Below are 17,292 nucleotides of genomic sequence, written 5' to 3'. Positions count from 1 at the left end.
CTTACATGCTGAGTTTCTATCCGAGGTCATGCTGCCCAGCCACCATGTGCATTCCCTGGAGCAAAACTTAATCCGGTAGTGTTTTCACAGCCACTTGAGCAGGACCCGACATGGTATGTGACTCAGGAACATTTGCTGCATGAATGAATCCTGTGAGACTCTACAGTATTAACCTCATTTTACCACTGGAAAGATCAAGATCCAGAAATGTTAAATTAAAATCATCTACCTTGCAATATCAGTAACACCTTTGAGCACATCAGATGTTCTTCAAAGCATAGTACTTGAATTAATTCATCCATTTTTTATGAAAACCCTGAAAGTATATGCTGTCATGAGACCCATTTTTCAGGCCAGAACACCAAAGCTCAAAGAAGTCTAGTGATCTGCTCGAGTTTACACAGCTGGAGATTCCAAGCTAGGGAGTTTGGCTACAGAGCTCACATTCAGTAGGCAGCTCCCCACTACCAGCTTTATTGATATATGTTATTATTATAAAACAATTACCACAGTCATGCTAATTAACACTTAGTAACCACTGAGGGTGTTAATAACATTTAAGATGTGGTCTCTTAGTAATTTTCACATATATACTACGTTATTATTAACTATAGTCACTATGATACATAAGATATCTCCAGAACATACGGTGAAACATTGTACCCTTTGATCAACATCTCCCCACCCCCAATAGGCAGCTTGGAGACTAGGCATTTCCAGAAGTTAGTTCCTATCCTTATTGTATAACACATCATTGGCCTCTGCTGCCTCCAATTTGCTAGCTTGTTTGTGTCAAATCTCACTTGCTTGAATTTTGTACTTCAAAAGAAGATAAATTGGTTTTTGTAACTTTTAGTTAGCAATACACAGAAGCCTCCTGTCCCCTGTGCTGCTCTGGGGTCAGTGCTTTTAAAGAAGTCAGCCTCTATGAAAACTGATCTTCTAAGAAGGGTACCAAGAGACTGTCTTCCCTAGGTGTGAGATACAGATGACTTTTGTCTTATGAGATCACCTTTGAGACTGATGTGTAGGTGTTCGTTCCTGTTCCTTATCCAAGCTCTAATCTGATTCCTTCATAAACCACCTTATAAGCTTTAGGATCCTCTTAACCCTTCCACTCAGCATCAAGATCAGCAAATGCTCCATTTAGATGCATGGTGGCTTATTATGGTTTACCAAAGATTTATGTTAGATTTTGAGGAAGATTAACTCAGATTATATTACAAATAAAATTCATTGACCACACTGATATTCCCTTAATTCAATTTAGTCAACAACCACAACTAGCACTTTCAAGGGCTTGTAAACAATGGACACTTTTTTACAAAATTTAACTTAATTTAATTTAATTTTTATTTTTGTCTGGGTTCATTGAGGGTACAAAGAATTAAATTACACCGTTGCATTTGTTGGGTAAAGTCTCTCTCATAATTGCGTCCTGCCCCCAAGGGGCATACACAGAAAACCCCATCCCCTCCCCCTCCCTCCTACCCTCTCTACTCCCTTGTTCCCCTGCCCCCACCTTGAATCGATTTGAGTTTTTCTCTTATGAGGATATGTAATAGATCACTTACTGGCTTCATATTAGAATTGAGTATATTGGATTCTCGCTTCTCCATTTTTGTGATACTTTACTAAGAAGAATGTGTTCCAACTCTATCCAGATTAATACCAAAGATATTGGTAAAGTCTCCATGTTTTTAATGGCTGAATAGTATTCCACAGTGTAAATGCACAGTTTCAATTGGATTTTACATGTATCAACTTTTTTATTATTGACAACAACCAGGAGATGTGAATAATTTTTCTAGTTTCTTTAAAAGTAAAAAAAAAATGAGACATAGAGGGGTAAGCCAAATTACCTACAAATAAGTCTCTAGACATTGCCCAAATTGCCCCTCGTTGAAAATAACTGCTCCAGGCCCACCACACTGTGCTGCATCCTCTGACGAATATCAGTCAGAAAACACTGAGGTTCAGAGGAAAAGTTGCTATAAGCGTGTCATTTGGGCACTTGGAATGATATGATGGTAATTCTTTCACTTATATAAGAAAACTCTCTGGCTTATTTTATTCTGTAGATTATTGAGTGATTCTAAGCCACATTTCAGTCTGCACAAGGTCAGTCACCAGTGTCCTCTGGGAACACGGACTGCCACATGCAGCTGGCAGAGAAAGAAAAAAGGAAAAATAAAATGTCCATTTGAAGCTTGAGTCCTAGGTTAACAGAGTGAGTCAATCTGAACCCCTGAGTGGTAGCAAATTGAGCATGTTTACGCCCCGTCATATGTTCATCAGGGAAACAATGTTCAGTCTCCAACAGACGATTCCTGTCTGCTTTATGGTTAATAGTCATGGCTGCCTTCAAGGGTCATCCATCTCCAATTATGAGTCTGCAAATATTACTGCCATCAAAGCAGCAGCCCTACTGGTGACCAGGCACCAGAACTCTAGTCCCTGTAGTACAAATGGCTGAGTGGTTAGATTGGAGAGTTCAGGAGACTGAACCTCAGTTACCTAGGACTGGAACAGCATGGGAGGAAAGAGGAAGGGAGTGAGTTTGCTCATCTTCCTTCCCTGTGCTTTCCCATCAACCATAAATCATTTAGTTTGCCATTATGTTTATTACGTGGAGAGAAAAAACCTGTGTCAGTCAAGGGTTTAATCAGAGAAATCATACCTCCATTCATATTATGGAACATCAGATATTTTTAGAATATGACATTACAACCTTGGGGGGAGAGAGGAAGCAGGAAATTGAGGGTCTACAGGAAAGAGTTGGAGGGCCCGAGGAAAACCAACAACCAAGCAGCCCTCCTGAGATGCTGGCATGAACTGAGGGTGAGTGGGAGCCTTCGGGGCAGCAGGTCCAGCTGCAGAGTGGACCGTGAGTAGGCACGCTGCGGAATTCTATGAAAAGCTGTCTTTCTGAGGTCTGTGGTCAGACATGCAGTGCAGGCCTGGGGCCTTGGGTGGTTCAGAAGCCTGGTAGATAACAAGAAGAGTAGGGTGAGAAATAAAGGAGAGAGAGGCACGGATGACCCTACTGGTACCCCATCCCTCCTGGCAGCCCCCTACACCCATTATGACCTTTAGTGAGTAGTGACTGTGGCTTCATTTCTGCCTTCCAAATCTTGTGCAAATTTATTTTGCTGGCAAATCACACCTAGAAACAAACAGGATGAGGGATTCTGGGAAACCTACTTCTAGCCTAACCAGGTTGGCAGGAAAATCCTCTGTGGTGGTGATGACAGGAAAGTGCCTCTCTCCTCCCGATTCCTCAGAGGAGATTAATGCCAGTGGCATTTTACTCCACAGTGAACCAGCGGAATTTAACACCTCCCTAGGAATCTGTGTGTGTGACTCCAGACAGGAGGCTGCCGCCACAAAAGGCTCAAGTTTCAGAGTCCTCAAAATTGATCAAATCCTTAAAGTTAATAATAACAATATGAGCAGATAGGCTCACTCAGAGAAACTGCTGGTGTCTTTGTTCCCTCGCTCAGTATACCACCTGAGCAACGACATTTGAGTAAAAGCTGAGTGTAACGAAAACTCAGGACATCTGGCCAGAGCCCACAAATGGGCGGTGGTCCCCTGAGCTCCCACCTTTGAAAATTCTATTCTGTGTCTCCTGTCTCTCTCTTTATCATCATTCCTAACTTTATATTTCTTCAGTTGGTTGCACCAGTTCCACAGATCTTAGCCGACCCTGCCCCCAGGGCGGGACCCCAACATTGGACAGATTGCCTGAGCTCACCAAGTTTGAGAATAACAGGAGCTAGAGCGAGATCCTGCCTCTGAAAATAGCTGGGCGTTATGGCAGGTGCCTGTAGTCCCAGCTTTACTCGGGAGGATGAGGCAAGAGAATCGCTTGAGCCCAGGAATCTGAGGTTCCTGTGAACTGACTCCATGGTACTCTCCTGAGGGTGACAAAATGAGACTCTGTCTCAAAAGAAAAAAAAGTGGAAATAATAGAAGTTCATACCTCCCAGGACAATGGTGGAGATTTATGATGTCATATATGTACAATGATAAGCACAGTGGCTAGGATATAATAAGGGGTCAAAAATATTGTCATCCATCACCCACATCACTCAATGTAAGCAAGAGAAAACATGCAGTGCCAATTCAAACATGGATTTTGAATTTTAAAATAATCCAGTTAAGGCCAAGAAACCACCGCTGGTGATAGAGGAAGGAACTAAATATTAATTCAGATTAGAACACAAGAAAATCACTGGTATGAGCAGCTGAGCAGATCCCAGAACCTGGAGGGTAGGGATTAACCTTCGTGGTTAAACTCTGCTGCTGTTACTCTCTGCAGGTGAGCCTGGGGACCTTTTTAAAATGTGTTATTAAAGACTACAGAAATTGGTGAGTAAAAGTAATCAGCATTAATATTAGGAGAGAGGAAAGGGGAGAGAGAAATAGAGAAAGAGGAAACCACAATCGCTGAAGATTTCAGATATGGCCAATAAGAGAGGCAGAAGTCAAGACACAACCATATTCCCGTTTACCCAATCAATCTGGGGGGGCCCAAACGTTACTGTACTTCAGTATTGTATGAGGGTTCTAGGGCTTTGGGGGATACCAACCCCAAATTCTCTTTTCTTAAGAGAAAAAAAATAATGCTGTAGCTGAGCAATAACTATTCTTTATCTGCTGTCTCTCTCTCCCCATTTTGCTATCTATTATCTATTGATCCTAAGGAGGCTGCTAAAAAACATTTCCTATGGTTTAATTAAATTATAGATATGAAAACATTCACCTTATATTAAGTACTGTCTCCAGAATTTCATAAGGAGTGAACAGTCCATTTGAGGGAAGAGGTGGCACAAGATGGCCAAATGGGAGCCTGCTGCATACTCTGTCTGCACAAACACCACATTCAACAGCTGTGCCTGTGTACAAACACCTGCAGGAGAACCGAAACCAGGTGAGGGATCCTGCTACCTGGACTTAGCAGAAGAGGGCAGAAAAGACAGGCTTGTATTGCCGCACCTCCCCCTCCTCATCCTCAGAGAGCGCAGCACAAGTGGAGAGAGAGACTGTGTGCCCAAGGGAGGGAGAGTGAAGTGACAGTGGGCTCATCGGTCAGAGTAAAGGTGATTTCAAATGCAGACATCTGCTATCACTCCTTTGTCAAATCATGCAGAGAGACTTTTCTTCAGAGAATTTATTTATTTATTTATTTATTTTTACCCCACCCCCATCATGTACTAGGTCATCAACTGTCCTCCTACCAGAATTGAGTACATCGGATTCTTGCTTCTCCATTCTCGTGATGCTTTACTAAGAATAATGTGTTCTACTTCCATTCAAGTTAATATATTAGATGTAAAGTCACCATCCTTTTTAGTGGCTGAATAGTATTCCATGGTGTACATATACCACAGCTTGTGAATCCATTCCTGGATTGGTGAGCATTTAGGTTGTGTCCACAGTTTGGCGAGTGTAAATTGAGCTGCAATAAATGTCTAGTGCAAATGTCCTTATGATAAAATAATTTTTTTTTTTGAGTTCTGGATAGATGCCCGTTAATGGGATTATAGGATCAAATGGGAGGTCTAGTTTGAGTTCTCTGAGGATTTTCCATACTTCCTTCCAAAAAGGTTATATTAGTTTGCAGTCCCTCTAGCAGTGTAAAAGTGTTCCCTTCTCTCCACATCCACACCAGCATCTACAGCTTTGAGACTTTGTAATGTGGGCCATTCTCACTAGGGGTAGATGATGTCTTAGGGTATTTTTGATTTGTAATTCTCTTATAATTAGGGATGATGAGCATTTTTCATATGTTTGTTAGCCATTCATCTATTTTATAAATCAACTTTTAATTAAAATCATAACCGTATACATTTATGGAGAACAATGTGATGATTTGACATACAATGTGGAATGTTTAAACCAAACTGATTAATGTAGCCATCACTCACTTACTTAGTTTTTAAATGTTTTAAGTGTCTTACTACTATCAGAAATACTTCTAATTGCTCTCTATAAACAGTAGTCTCCAAGTTCTCTATTTCCCAAGAATATGGTCATCCAAGATAAGATCAAATCATGTCCAACTTCAAAGACCCACCCAGAACAATTCCTGGTGGATCTGGCCCTATTTACTTTCTATGGAAGCTCTGCACCCTGCTCTAGGATATTGTTCTGAGCTGTGGTTCTGAGTAGAGGAGATGCCACATTCTTGTGTGGTGTCTCTACACACAGATTCACCCTCATCTCAACTAGACTTTCCTTTAGGTAATAGAGGGGAAAAAAAAGAAATACCAGGAGAAGAAATCTTTGACTCCCCTCTTAATACCTTTAATTTCTTCAGAATTTGCTTAGCATTTAAAAAATTAACAGAGCTAGTAATATCTCCCTTGCCATGGCCTTTAGGGAGGATTTTAAGTGAAGATTTGCACATTATCAACACATGCCAAGTATTTTCAGAAATATTTTCCTTTTACTTATGGTAAAAACATTTTTAAAAGTTCTTATCCCCCAAAATAACTTAGTTCACGAGTCCCCCACCTCTAGGATGCCCGCCTCAAGGACTGTATAGAAAACAACTCCTTCCATCTTCAATCCCCTCCCTACCCTCACCCTTCCCTGGCCAATATCCCTTTCTTTTTCTGTATGGAGCATTCTTGCTTGAAATTTAGGTTAAAAGTCATATATCTCAAGTCATGTTCCCCAGAGCCATTGGTTTGTATAAAGAGATGTTAAGAAACTTTAAGTCAGGATAATTTGGAAGGAGGCTGGCATTTGATGTACTTACCAAATTTACCATGTAGGGTAGAGCCAACATTCCCTCTGAATGAATTTTTATCAAGGGTAAACAGGGCCACCTTGTCTTCCTCAATTCTGCTATGGAAATCTTTTTATATCATTTAATAATTAGAAGATATGAAAGAATTTCATGATTAAAACTCACTCTGCCATAGATTTTTTTCTCCTTAATTTCCATGCCTAAGAATGCCCTAGGCCAGGTAAAATTTATTTTTATGCTATTGAAATACCACTTTGGGCCATCTGGTTATATAAATTTTACATTTATAGGAATTTAAATTTACATCTGCCTTAGTTGACAATTTGACAAGAAACATTTCATGATAAATGGAACAATTGCCATATGCCTACAATGTATCAATTTTCTCCACAAAAGATACAATCTTATTATGCATCTGTCAGAAATGTAAGACAAAACACAAACACTCAACACAAAATACTTTTTTCTAACAACCAAACAGTTTCTAGTACTGGCAGTAACAGAGAACAGCATGTTGCTGACATTTTTACATGAAGTGGTATTTTGTCACTGGTATCATTGCACTTGACTTCATTACAAGAAACTGAAAATCTTTCTTGTAGGTTGTACAATTAAAATAAAACATTGTCCACGAGGTTTGTAAATATGTAAGAATTATAATATATTGCTAAAATATTTCAAAAGGGGTAAAGTTAATATGTCCAATGAAATTGAATGTGGAAATTCTGAAATAGTTTTGTAAATTTTTATCCTCTATTGTGCCTCCTGGCACTAACAATCTAACAAGTCTAAATACTGGCATGAGGGGACTTCACAATCACAACTGTTAAGAAATGAGGCATCTTTCTGTCTGGTCAGCTGGTGATTATGGCTGGAGGGGCCAGTGATGGGGCTTGGAAGATGTGCATAGAAAGTTAATATAGCCATAAACTATTCTTCTTAGAAATGTCTGCTTTCTGGCCCTTGACTGGTATCTTGGAACTTTGCACTTGAACTGTTCCCTACGTGATAATAATGACTCACTCTTCCTAGCCTACTTGTGCAAATCATGTGGTTTATACTGTATTCCTTCCATTCTGTTTTTTTTTTTTATTAAATCAAAGTTGTGTACATTGACACTTTCATGGGGTACAGTGTGTTGTTTCCATATACAATTTGAAATACTTTCATCCAATTGGGCAACATAGCCTTCGTGTCATTCTCATAGTTGTTGTGTTAAGACGTTTATATTCCACATTTAGAAAGATTTACATGTACCCTTATAGGATAAATCCTAGGTGTGATCCCAGCAATCACCCTCCCTCCACCCATCCTCCCCCCTCTCCTCCCCTCCATCTCCCCTTTCCCCATATTCTTAGGCTAAAATTGGGTTATAGCTTTCCTATGATAGCCAAAAATTAGTTTCATAATAGGGTTGAGTACATTGGATACTTTTTCTTCCATTCTTGAGATACTTGGCAAAGAAGAATATTTTCCAGCTCCATCCATGTAAACATGAAGGAGGTAAAGTCTCCATCTTTCTTTATGGCTGCAGTCTGGAATTTTGACATATGATTGGCAGAGAGTGCCAACCTGAGCAGCCCCTCCTTGAGCTTCCTTGGACAGAAACATTATGAATATGTTGCAAGAGGGTGCATTCTATGTAACCCTCATATTGGAAGGCTCCCTATGAATTCCTCCAGATTCCACCTGTGTCAGTATCCCTCACATCCTGGCTATCTTGCCTCATTATGCTGTTGTAATAATTCTCAGCCATGGGTGCATTCTATGCTTAGTTCCTCGAATCCTTCTAGTGAATCTCTGAACATCAGTAATATTAGGTACCCCAACACAGAGCATCAAGCCAGAAAGTAAACATGGTCATTTCCCAAACCCACACATACCATTAACTCTGAGGGACAGGTAGGAAATACATAGTGGGGCAGAGAAGAAGTGTCTTTGGGAATGACCTACCTACAGTTTTCATCCTGTCCTGGCCACTGAAAGATCATGGAACTCAAGGAGGCATGAAATGTAAATCTTAAAGGAACAAAAACTAGATGAATATAAAATGAAGTGGTTTTGATGGATAAGGTTAGCTATGGTCTTGATGGATTCTAATGGAAAATGGGATAAAAGATACAAGAGTCCTGAGTATATTAAAAATTTAAGCTTTTGTCTTCTGAGGTGGGAAACTGCTAAAATATGCAAGTATTTTTAATTGTATGCTTAATTCCAATGCATAGAGATTTTGAAGGGAAGATATTTTCTTTAGCTCAAATCTCTCTAATTACTTTGGGAGAAGGAATACATTGTTGCCATGTTACTTGTATTCCACTGCAAAAAGATTCATGTCCACAGTATAAAATATTTGACTCCCTCAGCTGCTGGCTGCTACTTCTCCATGTGGTACCTTTTTGAAATTGGAAAAGAACATTCCTTCTTCAAAAGAGTTTTACTGTCATGTTTCTGAAAATTGTTATCATAAATTGTTTCTGAAAATTGTTATCATAAATACTTCTCTGCATTTCATTAGATCTAAGATGCTAACATTTGTAAGACTTAGTCTTACTGCATGCACCACTAGGAAAAACAAATTCTCCCCACTGGATAAATTAGTTGTGAGATTCCTTCACATTTCAGAGAATGGATGAAGGATGAGTAAATGAAGGTACAACACAGGATGTGATTGTTGTCCTGTTAAAATGCAGCCCTCTTGCCCAGTGCACATCACACAGGTGCATGTTTGCCCTGCCAATGTCTTGGGTTTTACCTTCTGTTCTGTGCTTTTCAGGATCCTGGCATTCCTTAATTCCTCAAACTCTTGAGCACAGACAGGCCAAAGGCCTCAGAATCATGGATGTTATAAGTAGAACAAAATCCAGTTTGGGGGATCAATTCAGGGTTCCATAGCGGTCAGTGGAGGGGGTGGGAATATAAGTTTAGATGTGGGAAGGGGCAGTACTGGGTCTATGACTTCTCACTGTGTGGCATTGGGCCAGTCATACACCTCCGTGTACTCAGCTTCGTCACCTATAGAATTGAAATAATAACATACAGCTTTCAGAGTCTCTTGAGGACTATCTGATGCAGTTCATTTACTGCCTGTGCTCAAGAAAGCTGGATTCTGCCTTACTCATTGAGAATCCTTTTGAAACCATCCAGCAGTGTATCATTTCAGGGAGACATGCAAGGGATAAAACTCAAAGTCTGGGCAGGTACTGTCTGTGTTGGTTATTCAGCCACTACTTCAGCTCCAGATCACACTTCCATACTCTGAGCTGCAGCTCTGGGAACTCCACCTCTGTTTTGCCAGCTGCTCTCTGTTGGGGTCTACCTCTGGGGGTGCTAGAGGGAGACCATGAGGTGGGAAGAAGAAAGGAGGTTGCTCTTTATGACTCCCGTGCTGTTCCCGATGCCGTGCCAACAATGCCAGCAATGCCTCTGCACTCTGGCTGCAGTAATTGATTCCAGTTTCCAGATTCTTGCCACACTCTCAAATCAGCTTCATCACAAACCTTAAAGATACCAGAATCTGGTGGGCAACACCATAAGTATGTTCCAGAAGTATGGGTTCCAACTCCATGAGGACTTTCTTCCAAGTTTTTGGGGCTCACTAGCAACTGAGTGGTGGTCCTTCTTCTGAAGTCTGAGCATTTGCTTTGTAGAGTCTGTGATTCAAGCTTCTAAGTTTCAAAATAACCATTTTTTTAAAGTTAAATAAAATATTTTACTTAAAGATACAGATGTGTTCAGCAAATGCTGGTTCCATTTCATTCATTTAGGGTCCCTTTAAGAACAAGTTGCAAATGCTTTACTGGCCAGCATTCAAGGCATATCGGAGAATAAAACATTCCTACTTAACGTGGAATATCTGTAGGAGGATCTGAGTGATTTTTATAGCGGACTCATTGAAAGTGATATTAAAAAGGTTTTACAGAGAAATGCATTATTCTATCCATGTAAGTATGTCATAATCTGTATTGGAATGTAGCAGGAAACAGTTTAAAATATAAAATAATAGTCCATTAGCTCTGAAAAATGTAAAAATTGCATAACTAAGCAAATATATTGGCTTAAGTGAATATTGGTACAAAGCAGAAGAAACGCCAAGAAAAATACTGGCAAATGGATTCTTATCCCTTATTTGTGGTCTATAAAAGCAAATGGTTATGCTGCTGTTCAGAAAATATTGGCAACTAAAAAGCAAATCTCAATGTAAAATTATATGAAATAAGAATAAATGCCTCTTCTTGAAAGCAGAGAAAATAGAGCAACAAGAAACCATAAATTTGACTGCACTCCCACACAGGTTGTTACTGTGCATGTTGACAAGCCAATAGTTCTCTATGAATCAGCACAAAATATACAGTAAAAAATACAGTTGAACATACCACAAGGTCAGGCCCATGCATGTAGTAGAAGTCAATATTTGTTTGGCCAAGAGTACACAAACAAATAGCAAGGGAGAAAAAAACAAAACTAGCCTAAACCCTTATTACAAGAACCTCCTGGAAATCCCACTTCTATTTGAGCCATGATTTATGGCAGTGAGAAATTTTAGTCCACTAAGGAGATAACCCATATTTGACCTGTGGCTATCTGGGTGGCTAATGCCTTGTAATTTACATAAGGAAAATCACACTAGGATGGATGTCACCCATCTTGTCTAAAAACTATTTCAGAATTTCCTCATTCATCTTGTCTGTGATGTTTGTGTTTCTATTTTCTGCCACCAGGGAGTAGAGATTTTATCACGGTCTAGGAATCTACTTTTTCTCTTTCTTTCCCTATTGGGTTTTCGATATGCTGTCTTAGTTCACTAGACATGGGGTAAATATGTTGCTTTTGGGTAAAGATGAATTTTTTCTTGCCAGTCAATATGGTAGCTCCTTACACAGTAAGTAATGAATCTGCTCTATTTCAAAGGGCCATCAGAGACAAGGTGTTGTTAGCAGGGGAAAATGTATGGTTGTAAGCTTGCCCAAATACCTTTGATTTAGTCTAGGTTAAAACACAAGTTAATACTAAAAGCTCAAATAGCTTTTGTTCTGGTGTTTGTTGAACAATAACTTTGAGAACAAATTTAAGAAGCTACTGATCAAGTGTTTAAGAATGCTTTTCTTTGGACTGATTCTTAGCCTTTGTTTACAAAGGGAAAATGGAAGGTTAACAAATATTTTACAAGCTCATTACCATGACATTTCTGTCATAATTGGTCTCTAACTTGTTACAAAATATCTTTCTATCTTTATGAAGAAAAAACTCAAATGCACAGATCTCTCTTTTAATCTTATTGATTCATTCATTCTCTCTCCCTCTCTCACCCCCACTTACCTATACAATATGCTTTTGAAACATACACCACAAGATGCATTGTTTAACACTACACAATGTAACGGAATTAATTTCCATGGGAATAATTTCATGAGTTCATTGATCCCACAAGCAGTATTATGTTTACCCAAACCACCAAACCTCATAAAAATGGAAATAATTATTCTATAAGTTAACAGTTGAACAGGTTTCCCTTAATAACAACTACAATCTAATTGTTCACATTTTCCTTTATAAGCACTTGGTAGTGATTAATTATTTAAAGCCTATCTTTACAATCAAAACCTAAACATGATACACAACATTCCCATAATTCAAATTGTGAGGCCACCTCTTTCTCTAAATGTAAACAAAAAACCCAATGGGCAAATAATCAGAGCACAGAAAAACAAGTGATTACCCTTCACAGAGCCAGTGCTCTTTCAACAGGTAAAAGGAAATTAGAATGTGATTGTTAATGTGCCAATTTAACTTGGCCATGGGATGACCAATTAAACATTATTTCTGGGTGTATCTGTCGGAACATTTGCTAATGAGATTAGCATATGAAGGAACAGATTCAGTAGAGTAGAAAGATTGCCTTCTGCAAAGGGTGCAGGCATCCTCCAAGCCATCAGGGGCCTGAAAAGAACAAGCAGTAGAGAAATGAGGAATTCGCCTATCTTATTTTATCATTTTGTTCTTGCCTTGCTGTGTAAGCTACGATATCTTGTCTTATCCTGGCATGAGACTGCGATTGTTACAAAAAGGTCCCCTGGTTCTCAGGCCATAGGACTCAGACTGAATTGCACCACCAGCCTTCTTAGATCTCCAGATTGCAAGTAGCAACTGTGAAATTTCTAATCCTCCATAACTGTGTGAGCCCATTTCTAGTTGATTAGAAAGATAAGCAGAAAGAGACGGAAGAAGAGCTAACAGTGGTTCTGTTTCTCAGAACTCTAATACATAGGGAGACTACAGGGTTTGAATTTTGTGCTGCACAGATGCTAACAGAGGTAAGGTACTTGTCAATGCCAAAAGGTGAGAAGAGGAGATTGGAATTCTACCTGATACCTGTCAGCAGCAAACTGTCAGTCGAGCCTTCACTTGTGAAATATGGACATTGTCAGCTGACTACCCATGGTCATGCGCACTTCCATAAGTCTGTGAGTAGACTTCCCAGCCAGAAAACACATGCTTCTGACCTTTCTGGGGGAAAGAGCTAATGGCCCTAAGACATGAGCTCAGATCACTGTCCCTGCCCAGCTGCTCACTTTATTTCCTCAGGGCAGAGGCTGTAAGCATCCATTGGGAGGTAACTGTGGCTGGATTTATTTGAGTACTGACTCTTCAATTCATTTAAGGTCAGAACTTCCTGCAGGCTGCAGGTTGGTTTCCACAGCCAGGCCAGCCAGTGGACAGCACCTGCATGGAGGTATCAGTCAGTCAGGAGACAGAGGTGATCAAGCTGTCAGCCTTGGGATGAGGGACTGACCAATGGGCCAGGCTTCCTTAGTGACAGGTGTCGCAGCTGGGTTGTTTCTTCTGAAGTAAAAGAGCCCCATTTGTCTGGTTGATTCACCAGGAGAAAATATGACAGACGAGTTCTTGGGGCTTTATGTGACTGGAGAAGCCACACTAAGGCATTAAGTACAAAATTGACAAACACAGGTTGGACTTAATTAGCTAAACTTTAGTTCTACTTTCCTCTTTGTTATTGGTTAATTTACTTTCTTTTCCTTTTTTTTTTTTAATGGTTGGGAATTCACTGAGGACACAAGGAACCAGGTTACACTGATTGCGTTGTTAGAGAAATCCTATCTGTTTTAAAACTCCAAATGGAGCTTATATAGAAAATTTTCTAGTCTTATAATCTATCAGGACAACAAATGCAAAGTCCCATAGTGGTTGGGTGGGAGCATTCAAGTGTATCAGGCCCTGCTGGGCACTCTGGCCAAGTCATGAGCCAAACTCTGTCCTTCAGGGACACAAGTCACTCAGCCCAGCCACCTTCTGCCTTGCCTGGCCACAAAGACCACAGCTGCCTGTCCTAAAGGCAAGACTTCTCATACCAGTGGTGCCACAAAATAACTGTGGGACCTTCGACAGGTCACCTAACTTCTTGGGGTCTGTTTTCTGACCTATAAAACAGGGAGACACAAAGTTTCAGCCTCACTATGCATGTTGAGTACAGGATTAAATGAATTACAGAGAAAGCATTTAAAACCCTAGCAGTACGTTGAAAGTCCTATATAGATGTTATCTACCATTACATTTATTTCCATTTTTTAAAAAAATCTTAGAAACATGAGTTTTTATGCACAGACTTTCTAGATGTAGACATCTAATTGAAATATATATAAAATAGTTTATATGTAACACAGCATCAAACATGTAGGCAAATATAAATAAAATAAAAATTAATATATGCAAATGTTTTAATATATGCAATATAGATGAATATAAATATATATTTTATGCAAGTATGTTTGCAAATATTTTCTATTTTTATTTCTCTAAAATAAGCAGTTTTTCCTATGGACTGCAGGTCACCTGTGAATACTCTCTAAAGGAAACTACCCCTCTCTAATATATTTGCTGAATCTATGAGTGAGAGAGAACTAGTATTTATATTGTTCTTAGTGGAAAGTAAACAAGTCTATTATAGAAATCAGCCTTCTTTCCAGGATAAGGAAGCACATTCAGCCTCTCCAACTCTTTCAGGGCTGATTGGTCCAACCATGAACACCTGCTCCAAATTCTATCACACCATTGGCTGGCCAGTGGCCAATCAGAAACCTTCAATCTTATTAACTGCCAATGAGCTGTGGGCACTGCATTGTGATTTCACAGAATCTGGTATCCGCTGCCCTGTTGGGCTGGGACAGGAGGAGGAGATAGGCACATAGAAAGGACTACCGGGAGAAGGGAAGAAATTACGTGGCACGAGATACAGCAACCTTGTCTATGCTGGTCTCTTGAAGTTTGGCTCTTTTCTCATTTTCTGCTCCTGAGTCACCCTCAGAAGAACTGTTAACATTTCAGAATTGCCTCTGCTTATTTTGGACCTTCCTAAACGATCATCTCTCCTGCCTTACACAGGCAACATTTCCTCAGAAGGCCATGCCACACTTTCCGGTAACCTTGTAAGACTTAACTTTTCTGGGCCTCAGTTTCCTCATTTCTAAAATGGCAACAACTCACCCCCCACAACTCCACAGAGTCCTCTGAGAAACAAAAGAGCAAATTCTCAGGTGAGACCATTGTACGCTGCCTGGCACCCAATACAAATCTTTTGTGCTCTTCTAATTAGCCATTGGCTTTTCCTGAATTTTTGCCAAGTAAATGTCTGCATCAGAACTCACAGGCTCTGTACCCAAGTCCTGTCAGGTTTGATCAGGGAGAGCAGCCTGCAAAGTTTAAACAGTCAGACTCAACCCACCTCTGTTCCCCCCGTTTTCCTATACTACTGCACAGATGCAGGGTTGGAAGTGGGGGTGCAGACCTTGGTTTTTCTACTTCCTAGACATGTGACTCTAATTAGAGCACTTGACTCAGTTTCTCTATCTGTAAGTGGGATAATAACAATAGCCATTTCATATACATATCTGTGTGTATATATGAGTTAAGTAAATAATTTAATGCATGTAAAGCGCTGCGTTCAACAGTCTGGCTCATAGTGTTTCATAAATATTATCCAATTAAAGTGCCCAGACAGTTAGTCCACAGTACTCAGGTGGTTATTCTAAATTACAGATCTAATCTCCTGCTTAAAATCTTTCTGTGCCTACCTATTGCCCTTAAACTTCACAGACTATATGTCCTATCCCTTGCCCCTATTCCAGCCACATCTTATGCCAGACAGCCCTTTACCTGACAGCCACATTGATGCACTCAAAATATCTATAATATATACTGATGATAAAAATACCAAGCATAATTATTAGAAACTTATTCATTTAACTGACATATGTGATAAACCAGGAAGTTACATAGTCCTGATGGACTCTGGATCCCACCTGATTTTGTTCCATCACTGGGGATGTCTGTGCTGTATTTGTAGCCATCGTGGGTTATTACTGGAGTAGCTCTTATCATTGCCAGACAGGGCTGGTGCTGAGGATTTTTGTTTCCTAGAGACCTTCTTGCTTTCGTCCAGGGACCAGAGGACTCAGCCATAGCAGTGATGCATTACTGCCTGAAAAATCTGCATGAGGATTAGAACAACAGAAAATAACAAAGAGGGGCCCAAGGATGGTGGCTCATGCCTGTAATCCTAGCACTCTGGTGGGCAGAGGTCTGGTAATTGCTTGAGCTCAGGAGCTCTAGACCAGACTGAGCAATAGCAAGACCCACCTGTACTAAAAATAGAAAAACTAGCCAGGTGTTATGGCAGATGCCTATAACCCCAGCTACTTGTGAGGCTGAGGCAAGATCACTTGAGCCTAAGAGTTTGATGTTGCTGTGAGCTATGACATTACAGCACTATACTTAAGGCAACAGAGACTCTGCATCAAAAAAAAAAAAAGTTAACTTTTTTGGCCTCCATTTCCTCATTTGTAAAATGGCAACAACTCACTTCCCCCCACCACTCCACAGAAAATGACAAAGAGACCCTTTTCTTTCATAGTTAATATAACACCCTTGACTTCCTCAGGGACAAGGCTCTCTCCTACCATGTTTCTGAGAATGGGAAGATACGTAACAAAGCCCCAGTACGATTTCACCACATTCTAACTTTGCTCCTAAATGGCCAGGAGAGTGAAGCATAAGAAAACCTGCTGACCGTACCCAACCTAGTGAAAGAGAAATTGGATGACTGAAGACCAATAATGACAAGTAACAACTGGATAAAATGTCATATGTGCACACACAAAATATATATCTATAATATATACTGATGATAAAAATCATCATATATATATATCTGTGGTCACATGTTGACTTAATTTTCATGGATGCTTACATGATATAATAGTATCCAACTATTTATCATGAAAAATTCAAACATACAGAAAAATTGGAATTTTGTAAGCACCCATATACCTACCACCACTAAAATTCTGCTATTATAATAACATTTTAATCTACTTTATCTCATTTTCATTCCTATCAAAAGAAGATTATTTGATAACTGACTTGTGGTCAATGCTATCAATCTTTTTCCTTTATGATTTGAAACTTTGTGTCATATTTAAGGCACATAAAATAGGCTTTGTTCACATTTTCCCCATTCT

Source organism: Otolemur garnettii, unplaced genomic scaffold, assembly GCF_000181295.1.
Source record: "Otolemur garnettii isolate 467f Iridium unplaced genomic scaffold, OtoGar3 scaffold00099, whole genome shotgun sequence".
Taxonomy (NCBI): Eukaryota; Metazoa; Chordata; class Mammalia; order Primates; family Galagidae; genus Otolemur; species Otolemur garnettii.
The sequence above is the reverse complement of the archived record's forward strand: the minus strand, read 5'-3'. Positions refer to the sequence as shown.